The sequence below is a fragment of the Centroberyx affinis genome, unplaced genomic scaffold (genome assembly GCF_046629955.1).
Source record: "Centroberyx affinis isolate AG114_WGS23_722 - 3 ecotype Tasmania unplaced genomic scaffold, CSIRO-AGI_Caff_v1 ptg000412l_1, whole genome shotgun sequence".
Taxonomy (NCBI): domain Eukaryota; kingdom Metazoa; phylum Chordata; class Actinopteri; order Beryciformes; family Berycidae; genus Centroberyx; species Centroberyx affinis.
This window is the reverse complement of record NW_027279079.1, coordinates 102842-117104: the sequence shown is the minus strand read 5'-3', so window position 1 is coordinate 117104 and position 14263 is coordinate 102842. Positions and strand designations below refer to the sequence as shown.

Below are 14263 nucleotides of genomic sequence, written 5' to 3'. Positions count from 1 at the left end.
AAGGCAGCCAATAACAGAAAAAAGATGGCCAATGTCATAAAGAGACCAAAGAAAAGAAGACGGGTTTAAGAGACAGTTTTGTATATTGTGCTTAAGTTTCGGTTTGTCACTTCTGTGGCATTTCCCATCAGTGTCCATATCTGAAACCAGAATTTAATTTGGTCAAAAAAGGGCAAATCTACATCGTCTCAATTAATTCTCTCTTGCATCCCTTTGTGATTTTGTGATTAAGACTGGTGGATTTTTACTTAAAAATCTTAGCTAATGCAGCTTTAAAAATGTACAGTATGAATATCTGTCTGAGATATGTGTTTACATATCAGGCCTGGATGCATTTTCAACAGAGAGAAGATACTGTAGGCTACAGTAACTGTACCTGCTGTGTCTCTTTGTAGCAAGGGTCAGTTAGGAAAGGGATTCCCTCTGGATGTTCAGGGGTGATCAGCAAAAGCCTCCGTTCACGCCCAAGGGGTCGGCACACCTCAATATGAACATTGGCTGGCACAGGCTGTCCAAATGTATACCTGATTAAATTAAAGTACAAATCTCTCAATATATTTATGTAAAGGGCTTGTCCACTCTCCAAATTCACTTGTTTTTTGATTATTTACAAGAATGTCTGAATATGAGAAAAAGTCCCATTACTTACCTTGCACATACTTCAGCTTTGATTTCTTCCTGCTCAATGCTTATTTCATCATGTGCATTACCTTTACATCAAATTTTGGCAAAACTGGGGACAAAACATAGTTGTTAGCATTCCTCATTCATTACATACCATGGAAAGTAAACAAAAGGAACATAACTTACCATATTTCTCAACCTTGAACCTGTGATATATTTTCTTTTTGTCAATCACCACAATTACTTGGTAGGTTCCCTCGGAGGCCTCGGAGTTCAAAGAGTAAGAGAGCTGCAATATTTTACCATTGGATGTGGTGTTCAGCCACTGTCCAATCCGGTTTCTGTTAGTATCCTGTTAAAAATATATGGGCAGAACATGCATTGATGTTGGAGGGGGGAATCTTTGGTAAACCTCCTGTTAAACAAAATTAATGTCTATAACAACCAGCAATGTCATTCATCTAGCCCAGCGATCATTCATCTAATGTTTAATATATCTTGTGGTGTGGATATTTTCATATTTACCACAGGGAGTCATACCTCAATTTCGATGATTTTGTACTGCAAGAACAAAAACAAAAATGTAATTTTTTTTAAAAGAGAAGTTGTTTATTTATATCCTTCCCATCAGTCCATCCTCTACATGGTCTTAAATAATATTAGTATGGTTCTGTGCATACAAACCTAATAGCAACTAAAATGTTTCTATGTAACATGAAGGATTAGATGAGTTCCTTTGGTTTTTCAGACACTAAATAATCTGTGACAAGGATGCAGCACAATCCAATTCAATTTCAATTCAATCCAACTTTATTTATATAGCACTTTACACACAACACAGTTGATCCAAATAGCTTTACAACACACACAGAATAAAAACAAAAGAACACAATAATAGAGGAGAAAAAACAGAGTGATGATAAATAACAATAATAATAGTAATAACAGTAAAGGCACATGGTCACACAGAGCCCAAAGTGGCAATGGAGACTTAAGGGGGAAAACCCGAGGTAGTTAAGCCAAGTTAGGCACAGTTAAAAGCTAGTGAGTAGAAGTGTGTTTTAAGATGACTCTTGAAAATCTCAATAGTGGGGGAGAATCGGATGGTGGGAGGAAGAGAATTCCAGAGTTTAGGGGCAGCGATAGAGAAGGCCCTGTCCCCATAACACTTAGTCCTGGATCTCGGGACAGACAGACGTCTTTGGTCAGACGATCTCAGTACTCTGACAGTGTGATATGGGGACAGGAGTTCTGTAATGTAAGAGGGGGCAAGACCATTTAACACCTTGAAAACAAACAACAGGATTTTAAAATTAATTCTGTAGCTAACAGGCAGCCAGTGTAGGGAGGCAAGAATGGGAGTAATGTGCTCCCTCTTTTTTGACCTTGTCAAGACTCTTGCTGCTGCATTTTGGACTAATTGAAGACGGGATAAACAAGACTGAGTGATACCAAAATATAATGAGTTGCAGTAATCAAGGCGTGATGATATGAAGGCATGGATGACTTTCTCCAGGTCAGAAGTAGAGAGAATAGATCTGAGGTTGGAGATGATGCGGAGCTGCATGAAGCTTGTTTTTACTACCTGAGTGATTTGTTTGTCAAACTTTAAACCTGAGTCAAATGCGACTCCAAGATTTTTTGCATGCGGTTTAACAGAGGGGGCCAATGGGCCAAGATGAGGAGAAATACTGCTGGTCAGAGTAGCCCTGGTTGTACTATTGACCCAGAGCTTCAACAGTAGCCTCAGCATTGAGCTGTTTGTCCACACTGATTAAACACACAACAGAGGCTAAAGAGCACACTACTGTAGATTTAGTCCAATTATGTCATTTACATTCAATTTTAGAGTACTGGCCAGTGTGTATATTGTAGTTCAGTAAGGCACAATTTAAAATTTGCCCCACAGTATTGCTTGGTGGTCTCTAAATAAGGTCTCTAACATGGTCTCTAAATAAGGTCTGAAAGAGAGGTAAGACTGCTCCAACACTCACCAGCTCATTGGCAGGTCTGAACTTGGTATCCAGTGTAATTACCCTGAAATGCACTGAAAAGACATTACACAGAGCTTTTACAACTACTCCACAATAATGTCATAAGCTAATGAAACTATCTTCTATCTACTCAGATATAAGACATAAATAATATCTACTCTCTGATGATCTCTGTCTTGCATTCCATCAATTTTAGATGAATACATAGTCAAAGATAATGTGATTGACTTAAATGATGCCAAGATACAATGATGTCAACATCGCTGTTCAGTAAAATATTTTGACCATCTCATCTGTTCTAGAGCAATACTATACCATTCATTTCATTTATTAATTTTCTTTACTTGCTTCATCCAGTTCAGAGTCACAGGGGGGCTGGAGCCTATCCCAGCATGCACTGGGTAGAAGGCAGGGAGACTATATACCATGTATACTATACTATTCTACATACTGTATACTATATACTAGCAGAGACTGAAATCATCCACTCAGAGTTACCTGTTTGTCCTGGGAGGTAGATTGGTTTATCTGTCTGGACGAATGTCATTGGACGATAGGCTTTGATCATGACTTTCCTGACTTCTTTTGAATGAAATGTGTCGCCTTTAACCTCCACCTCGAAATTCAACACCTCTTGATCCTGCACTATAGGAGCCTGTGAAGGAAATAGATATTACAGACAAAAATCAAGGTAACCATTCCCTATTACTGCAAAAAACACAGATACAGTATTGATTGCCACTCAATCTGTGATATGAATGGTGCATCTCAAACAAAACAAAGCCTATCTGGAGAGGTGACCTTGAATTTAATGCAGCTGTGCAACTCTGTGTCGGACGTCTCCTGGATGAGGGTTGTGTTCTTCTCTTGGGAGATCAGAGTTATGGTCAAAACCAGAGTCTCATTGGGCTGCAGGAGATTCACGCAGAATTGGGTCTCAGCTCCAGCTTCAAGAACTGCAGGAATGGCTACCATGTATTGCCTACAACCACAGAAACATACATACATACTGTACTGGATCTGACATGGACAAGAATCCATCCCAGTAGGCAAAACAGCAAAACAACATCAAATCAAATTCTTTGCCACTGTACACCTGTCCTGTGTAAAGGTCACAACTAAATTTCACAATACACCGCATGGCATTCCTGGGTTATTGGAGAATAGACTTACGGTCCTGGCACTGCTTGACCCACACACATCCAGCTCAGGCAGGCAAAAAGCCTCCATGTCCACATCTGAATCCCAGGAAGAGCCATGGCTGACTGGGGTGTACCTCTGGGTTGGTTAAATAGGTTCTACTACAGTAAGCCCTGCACCCACCAAAACCCCAGCCCCATCCACACCCACTCATCATGTAACCCAATGGCAGATGGCAAATAAGTCAATCATTCATAGTATTCAAAGTGCCAAGTTCAATTTCATCCAGGGAAGTCGACTGAACAAGTATTCTCTTTTTTAAAACTCTGCTTCACATTTATACACTTTCACACATTCACACTGTCAAACTGCCAAGTACAACATCAGTCTTGTTGAAGGGGCGATTCATAGTATTCTGTTAGGTCACCACACAGCCACCTTGGTAGGAAAATAACAGCTGATTGTCATAAATTAAGAGGTGATTATAAGCAAATTGCAGCCACTGCCAATGAGCAATAGGTAAAGCACCATATTGGTAGGAAATGCATGTGACATCACAGGAATAGTAAGAATACATTTTTGCTGTATCACAGCACAAAATGAGCATAATATTTCTGTGGGGGTTGATAGGGTTGTTGATCAATACCAACAACTCAGTGACTCACTGCTGAGATTTCTGGCTTGCAAAACTCACTTTCCAGCCCATACTTCTTGAAACAAAACTCCCCATCCACTGGGGTTTCTAGTGTCTTAAAACTGTGGTGGACTCTTACCTCATTTATTTATTTTTTTTAAACCTTGCCCTTCAGGGGGCCGCACTGTATGACCTCTTACTTCTGATTTACCTCACATTTGCTGTAGCCTACCTTACAGTGTTCTATAGCATAAAATGATATAAAATAAACAGTTTGAATAACATTTGCTCAATGTTTGCTAAATATTTATACATTTTTAATGAGCTCTATCCAGTTTGGGAACGTGCTCTGACGCACGCACTTGCCTTTCTTCCGTCCTCCTATTCTCCCGATCCACAGTCAACACACTCCCACAGTATTCCTCTGAAGCGGCTCGTGCTTTGTCTGAAAAAAGTGTTTCTGGCTGTCAATATTCATGTTTGGATATTGGATTGGATATATATACAAGTGCAATATTGTGCAATGAATCTTTCAGTATATCCACAGACAGGCTCTCACATGTAGACAGACTATTTCATGTGCTAGTGACATCTCATGTTAATAAAATAATGCGTGGCCACGACTTAGTAGCTAACGTGTGGGAACAAAATCCTTATATCTGGTACTGAGGAGTATCCACTGCGCTACAAGTCCGCATTTTGCACTGTGCGTCCTTTCAGCACCATGGAGGCCTGGAGAGCGAGACACAGAAACGGGGGTCCAAGAGGGAGGCCCTTTAAATTCAGTAATAATAATAATAAACTTTATTTCTGATAGAAAATATGTTCACAGACCATTTGACTAATCAAACGTCCTGTCTGGAATAACTTCACCTTCCTATTCCTGCTGCAAACGCTCCAAGTCCATCTTCCTTTTTTTTTCTATTCGATTTTTATTCTAGCCCGAATAAACAGCTTCACATAATGTCACCAAATTGTACAGCAATGACGTTGTGTCATTTATTAAATTCTTGTAAGTGAAGACAGTGTGCGGGAGTCTACTGATTTGTACCTAATAGAAACAATACACCAAAATATTGGTATTAAAATGATCATGCTATATGGGTCACTATATACAGTATAGCGGTGTGTTGGCTGTGCGTTAATTTAATATTAATATGGCCTATTGACAATGTATTAGGCTACTAGTTTGTTTGATTGATATTACTTAAAAAAACAATTTATTGAAATACAAATGGAAATTATATATTTTGCAACTGAATGCATCATATGTAGCCTATATATATATATATGCTTGGCCAAACTAGACAGCACCTATCCAGCTGTAATGCACGACCCAGTAGTAACCAAATGTTAGGACAGCATGGTAGCTTTAAAACAAATTTTAACATACAGGTTATCTTACAAGAATATAATAATTACTGGAAAATAATTACTGGTAATTTACTTGCCATTGACAAATTGCTGGCCACATACATAAGTGTACTTATTCTCGGGGTCCCAAAGTTTCGCCCCTCTTCTACCATGTACCTCTCTCCTTATGGCCTGGATCCACATTTTTCTTCTCAACAGTTCGCTTGTTTTGCTCAGGAACACAAAAAACTTAATATTTAATTTAATTTAATTCAGGGTTTTTAAGTTTGTTGAAGGTGTAGCCCAGCAAACAACAGCTTTAAGGCATATTTTAGTTTGGTAATGATTACAATGATGTACATTCAGTCACGCAAAGTGAATGGAGAGCGTTGCAGTGATTTCCCCACAATGGGCGTGGCCTATTTTACACATTTTGGAGCTATATTAGCTGAGGTTCAGGAGCAGGACCACACCTCAATCACTCCCCTTCCTGTCGTTTCCCTTTAAATGCCTACCTGCCCAGCATACCTGTTCGTTCTCATTTACGTGCCCCACCCTCCCTCCCCTTTCTCTCGATCTCTCTCGCTCTCCCTCTCTCTCTCTCCACTCCTCCTCTCTACTACAGGGCCCCCTGGGGGTCTGCTGCCATGCCCGGGAGCAAGGGCGGATCCGTCGCCGAAACCTTCCCCAGACCACAGATGATTCCCCTACATCTCTCCATCCTCCATTCATCGCAGTCTCCTCTTCATCATTCATATCTGTTAAATAAACATCCTCATTTGCCTTCAATTTGATGGTGTGGTCCTTGGCTCGTGAAGTCTTTATAGTTTGGATAAGGAGAAAAAACTAAAGCCTATGATTGACAGTGCTAATCATTTAACCACTGTAGGTATTTGGTAAAAAATATTGTGATATTTGATTTTGTCTATATCGCCCAGCCCTACTTACAACTGAACATTTAGCCCACTTCGTAGAAAATACCGAGATATATATTATGTATCGCCATTCAGCCTAAAAATACAGAGATATTTTTGGTCCATATCGCCCAGCCCTAGTATGTATCCCCATTCTCACCCAATGGTGACTGTCCCTTTTGATTAATCAGAACAGTCTGGTACTCCAAATAAAGAAAGGAGGATGATTCCCTATATTCAGGTGTGTGAAAGGTATGGGTGTGTAAGTGTATAGTTCATTAGTGTGCAATTCAGTGTGCGTATGCTGAATAACTGGGTGTATCCAACTGGCTATGCACACCAGTTAGAGAGAGAATCTGCAACCTCTGGGTTTGTTCCACTGGTTTATTAACAACTGGCATGTGAATGAGCATGTGGTTTCTGTAGGAAAGAGGCTTGTTGCAATTGTTGACTGTAATGCTTCATTGTGTTATTCTGTAGTTATTGTGTGGTATTCAGTTGAATTATCTTGATTCATATTTTGATTCAATTTGTATTTACAAATTGAATCAAAATATGAATATATCAATAACTATATATATATATATATCAATAACTACAGAATAACACAATGAGGCATTACAGTCAACAATTGCAACAAGCCTCTTTCCATCAATAAAATGACTATGTAGTTGCGGCTTACGCCCACATGGTGGCAGTCTTTACCACAATTGCCTCTGTGGGTCTTCATGGCATATGAGCCATGTTCAACAGTAAAGGAAAGAAAATGGATGTGGCTATTATCCTGCCTTAGTTAATGTATATCTACGCCATGAAAATGCTAATATAATTAAATAGGCATATAAAATTATACACACAATCCAATAACAGCATGCACTCAGTATTAAAATGCTCCACTATTATACCGTGTATTATGGAATAAAGGACAATTTGACGGTTACAGGGAACAGAGGGAGCTGCTGTAACATTGAGAACAGTAGGATTAATGTACGATAGCATTCCCATACTGTAACTATTTACGTTCTGAACTTACATTCTTAGCGACGCACACACTGTTACACAAAGAGTTAGCCAGCTCAACTAAGCTAGCGGACCAGGAGGTAAAGGCAGCTACCACTCGGGGTAGTAGCATCCACAGACTAAATATATTATGTGCGCAAAGAGTCTAGTAACGAGTGGGGCGTGACTTAACATCCAGTCAGTCCAGCAGTGAATTTCTCACAATTAGTGTTCCTGAGTCCTTCAGTCCTTCTCGTCCTGATGGCTGGAAGATAAAGGTCATTAACTGTGAAATGTGTGATAAAGTTCAAACCTCTTCACGGTATCCTGTTGTTAATCCCCAAGAGCTTTTGGGGAGACATCTCCTGCTATCAGATACCACTTTTGAAGCTGTGGGTTGTGTCAAATAGACACCTTTATGGCCACTTGTTGTGATAGGCCATTTGGTGTTGATTCAAGAAAGCCACAGAAAGGTTGGGGCTTTCTCCAAAGGTCTCACTGGTATCGCTACATACTGATACCTAATCCTTTCATGGTGGTGGAACGTCATCTTCATATTATCCGTGTTCACAACATGTAATCTGCGTTTCAGACTGTTGCTAGTGAGGGAAGAGCCCACAGACTTTTAGTTGACGCAGTTGTCTTGTCAGTCACAGAGCCAGAACCCTACTATATATGCTCTGTTAAACAAGGGTAGGGTAACAAAAAGACACTTGATCCCAAGAATAATTTTAGTTGAATTTTAGTAACGCTAAAATTATTTTGCACACTTTTAAAGGTGATAGGTGCGTTGGAAAAATCAACTAGGGTAACTGTGAATAGATAATACTTTACTTCAATGCGACGCATCATCTGGCATACATGTAGGACCTGAAGGACTGATATGTTGGATTGAAATAAAGTATTGCAAGTTTAATTTTAGTGTCTTTCTGGTGTGTCTTGCAAAATATCTGCAAACAGTCCTGTTGTTTGCAGCTCTATGTTTGTACAAATGAGTCATGAAACACCAGCAAGCCAAAGTTGATATGCTGATGTCATCCAGATCCAAACATATCAATCATTTACACTAAGGATTCTACAATGTTTAGTTTGCTCACTGTATCATTCAGTTTGTATCTGTGCACATTCACTACTAGATCTCATTCTGAGAACTGAGTAGGCTGTGAAAGATGATCTTATTTCAAGTCTAAGTCTGTGATGTGATGTCTGGTTTACCACTCCACCGAAAATGAATAGGAAACTATAGAAATGGAATTGTGACAATGACACTCAGGATGGGAAATGACCACCAGCCATCATCAGCCAAATGTTGGTAAATTTGGGATGAGGCTGGTAAGTTATTTCTCTAGGATAGTCTAGTTTGTAGCCCTGTGACAGCAGGGGCTCTATGGATGGCATTTTCAGTCAGTCGGTCTGTTCACCACTTTATGGGTCATATGGGCCACAGGGAGTTAGGTTGCAGACTATCATGTGGGAGACCAGAGTTCGATTCCTGTCGCGGAGCTGTTAGACTCCTAGTCTTGTTTATATATGTCTGTATAAGTTCATTTTCAAAACATCCAGGTGATACAAAGTTTAAAAAGGATTTATTTTAAAACACTGGACTAAAAAGTACAAACAAGACATCTTGGTGTTCATCCAAACACCATCATCAGTTGTAATGAGTGCAACAGGAAGTAACTCTGGCAAATAAATACACACAAAAAAGTCATATGACAAGCACATGACATGAAGTTTTGAAGTCACATGACTTGTTGAGATGTATGCGTTTTTAAAATAAATCCTATTTAAACTAAATAAAGTCTTGTTTAGAGTAATTTCTAGGATCCAGATGCTGCTGCTTTGCTGCAATCTACGTTGCTTCAGACCCACTGTAGTTCTGGAGATAAGAGCACATTTTCCTGTTGAAAGCAGATAGCACTAGCACAAAAAACAAACTCTTTGTCCTCTTTGTTTCATAATTTGGTTGATACTGCACAAACTGAGAATATACTGACCAAGACTACAGGTCTCACATTTTATTTATTTGATTTTTTTTATATATATTATTATTCTCATCATTTTTGGCATTCAACTCTTGTGGCATTCAACTCTTAAGTTCATCAATAAATACTGCACTTTTCTATCATAGCAGTAAGATTGACTGGCAGGTCAAAAGACCTTTATTAAGAACATTAGGGTTCCCATGATCAAATGGTTTTATCAGTGTTACAGTGAGGTGGGTTCTGTGATTACAAAGAGCTCTTACCGTACCTCCCAGTACAAAAGCAAACCAAAACAAATTTGTCCAGCACATTAGGAGTTTCACCTAATGTTTTAAATAGTGTATAAATATTTTTATATTGGTAAAAGAAATAATGAAATATTGAGTACTGTGTGCATCCACTTGTTTTGAATGTTAACCATCTATGCAAATAATTTACCTTTAATCAATAACTTATGCACAGAGCCCCCGAGGGGTCACCTGGCAGAAAACAGAATTGATGAGGAAACCTGTATCCATTAAGCACGGTTTACTTATGTGTGGGCAGAGTTTACTCATTCGTGAGCACAGTTTACTAATCCGTGGGCACAGTTTACTTATCCATGGGTGCAGATTTCCACATTATTTATTATCTATCAGGTGACCCCTTGAGGGCTCCGTACTTATGTGTTTCAAGGACAAATTTTGAAATAAATGCAGTGATAATGTCAAGCATGATTAAGCAACGCTTATAAAATTCAAGCAACTGGAGCTGCACAAGATAGCATAAAGTTGACATTAACTCTAGGGACAGAAATCCATGGAGAGACATTAGACAGCACAGCAGAGCGTGCTTTTAGCTGTACTTTCTACAGAAAGAAATTAATTTGAATTTGTCCTGCTTATATTGAACCACTGAATTAAAAAAATTAAATTATTAAATAAAAGAATTTGCACAGCATAGTTTGCACAATCTGGGTGCTGTGAGTTACAGAAAACATGGAAAATTGTCTGGCAACATTGGGACTGGCTCCTCTCCGTTGCCCTCAAACAAGCCACCCAAGCATCTCATCGTAATACTGTTTTCTTCTAAGCCTTTTGCTGTTTGCATAAAGAAGGCTACTAATATCAAATACGGCTCTGGTCATTTTAAGAGCAGTTTACTTCAGCAATAAGGATGGCAGCAACTTGTGATTGTGATATGTTTTTTGTTTTCAGTTGTCATGAGCAAACAAGTTGGTAGAATATGAAATAGAAAAGAAGAGAGATGGGAGTGAATGTGTCTGTAAGAGCTGTTCCAAAGACAAATTTAACAGAAGATTGGCAGTATTTTTTTTAAACTTGGAAGATATTTTTTTCACATTCTCCAGGTGAAATCATGCAACTTTTCCTAGTGATGTTGGTAACTCATTCTACTGCTAAATATTTTAACTGGTCAGTGTTATTACATGCAAATCAAGTTATAAACAGTTATAAAACACAATCCTTTGGCTTTTGAAAATGAGCTGATAAAATGGAGGGAAACCTGACCACTTCTTCTAATGGATGGCCTTTCCTTTCTCAGTGTCTTTCCTTTTGTCCGCTAGAGGACTGTCTTGCTTCTGAAATGGGTGTTGGTTGATGTTTAAAGGTCATGTAGTAGATTTGTGTTTGAATAACAAAGGCGTCTAAGTTTTTGCCAGTTGCAAAATTACTGATAATGTCTTCATGTCAGTTAAAATGAGCAATTTACCCAGTTGAAAGTAGAATGACTCCAATCCTCATGTGAATGTCAAAAGCGCTTATCTTCTACATGTAACACTAAGGTCCAATGTAGTATAGTAATGGACATGGACAATTACTACAATATAATATATCAATAAAGGCTTAACTCAATGTATGGGCTGTATCTATTGACAATGGTAACGTTAGGTACGCTCAAGGAGGATAGAATGGACAAGGACGAGGTTTAAGAAAAACAGCGTAACTATGACTGACATTTATTCATAATCAATGCCTTCAGTATAAGAGCTCATATATCATCAATGGATCCAATAAAATAACCATTCAATCTATATTGAATTCTATTCAACAGGAACAATACTGGTAAGTATATATTTTTTTAGTATCACATGCACTAATAAACAAAATACACTGGCCAATAAAAGAAAAGAGAGAGAGAGAGTGTCTGTGTTCAGTCAGTCTTCATCTACCCGGGTAGTGTGATTTTGTTTTGCAAACATCTTAGTTGAGTTATCATGAACAGACGAGTGTGCTCCATTCCATGGACACAGGATGGAGCAAAAGATGGGACGTCACACCCTCCACGCGTGCTGGCCCGCACTCCGCTCCACGAGGCTCACTGGGTTGGGCTCTGGCTCGACATCTTGTACATTCAGAATCCACTCTTGCAAAAGGGTATCATAAAAACCAACCTGCATACAGCAGTAGTTGTTTCTTGATTAAAATCTATATCTCTTCACTATACAGTATAATACTTTCGATGTCTGATGAAAATATGAATTCAATGACACAATAACACAATGCATAAAGCTGTGTAAATGAATTCACTCAACAACCTTAGCCTTAACATAATCTTAACATAGCAACATTAGCTACTATATTTCCAAGAATAAATCGTGAAACCAAACAGATCACATACATTCAGTCTGTCTCCGACTGGTTTTTAGAATCTCTAGCATACATAATAAGGATGCATAACGTTGCACATAGCCACAGAATGTAAACGTACAACGGAAACAAGGTAAACCTTTGGTTTTCAAGAGTGGGAGTCTTCTTAGTGTAAAATCTAAAAGATAGTACTTGTTGATGAACTTTAGAGAAAGTTAGAAGCATATTAAAAATTCACAAAGGGATATCTCTGCTCTAGTGTCTCGTGCATCAATCAAAAGAGAACGCTCTGCAGCGTGTATGCGCACTCTACTGGTGAGAACGGGGAACTTCATGGAGTTAACACTGTATGCTGATAGTCACTGTTTAGTGCAACTAATGTGGGTTACATACAGATGTACAGAATCTTACAAATACAAAAAAAAAAAAAAAGCATAATAAAGATGAAAACAAAACATTTTATGACCAAATATGTCCTTGAATGTTCCTTATTACCATACAATGGCATTTATCGTTTTTGAGGGAATATATCATTATAACTGACAAGATCAGAAAAAAGTTGCACCACAAGATAGGGCTGTGACGGTTACCGTATTACCGCAATACCACGGTCATGTGACACCAAACATGGGGTTGAAAAAACCTAACCCTAACGGCAAAAAGGGACTTTGCAAGTAAATGCTAAACAGTAACAAACTATAAGGTATTTAAAAAAACATGACAGAATTGTTCATCTGAATTTACTGCATGGACACTCCCACAGGATTTCTCTGAAACGGTTCCTTGGTATGGTTTGTCTGAAAAGAGTCTGTTTATGACGACTAGCTGTCGATATTTGTGTTTGGATCATATTCCATTGAAATATGGAAGCACAATATTGTGCAATGAATGCTTTCAGTTTATCCATGTCCAGAAGCTCTGTGTGCCTCATCACACAGTTGCTCTAAAGGTATGTGAGTAATCATATGTGTGAAATTACTTAACATGGAGTTTTGATGGTGCGACTTGGTAGATGGAAAACAAGTACAGATCCTGTACAGGCCCACGGCGAGTGTGTCGAATTCCACTAGCTGCGGCCACCATAGAGATAACAGCAGAGGAGACATGTCATAGAGAATTCCTATTCTGGAAAGGGACCATATGGTGACTGACTGTACCTGACTGTATCTGGAATCAAGGATGATAGTACCATATGCTGCCATTATAATGCTAAGATTTTTTTATTGAAACAGCAACACTACTTTTTATTTAGCTCACTGTTTGCAAGACAACTGTGACTGTCTAAAATGGTACCATACATGAGCCATTTTAATTTTGTTTGTAGATCAAAATAGCTAAACCATGTGAAGTAATTATATTTTCAATCAGAAAGATTATCTTCGGGAAGTATTTTAATGGTGCATTTACTTTACAGAAATTATGAATCCTTTTTTCAAGAAGATTTATAATTCTCAGATTTATTTGGTAATCTGAGTGGTTGTATTAAGAGTATATATGAAAATCTTATTATTATTAATGTAAAACCCCCAAATTATCTGTTGTTGTAGCAATAGATAGATGTTTGCAGCAATTGAATATCAGCAACACTGAAACACACCTAACAATACACCCAGATAAAATATACAATAAATAAATAAATAGAAAAAAGTTTTACACTTTTAAAGCTGACTGGAGCTGCATGGAAAAATCAACTAGGGTAAGTGTGAATAATATTTAACTTCAATGTGACGCATCATCTGGCATACATGTAGGACCTGAAGGACTGATACATTGGATTGAAATAAAGTATTTTAGTGCCTTTTCTAGTGTGTCTTGTAAAATATCTGCAAACAGCCCTGTTGTTTGCAGCTCTACGTTTGTAGAAATGAGTCAACAAACACCAACAAGCTGATATGTCATCCAGATCCAAATCTATCAATCATTTACGTTACGGATTCTACAATGTTTAGTTTGCTCACTGTATCATTCAGTTTTCATCTGTGCTCAGACTCTCTATATAATAATATTGTTGGTTTTGACTGTTGCTGTTGAC

General features: G+C 38.4%; 1 pseudogene; it reads right to left on the bottom strand.

Moving 5' to 3' along the window:
- LOC139641942 (alpha-2-macroglobulin-like) overlaps positions 1 to 3877 on the bottom strand; it is a 39732-nt pseudogene extending 35855 nt beyond the window's left edge.
- Between the last annotated feature and the right edge of the window lie 10386 nt (positions 3878 to 14263).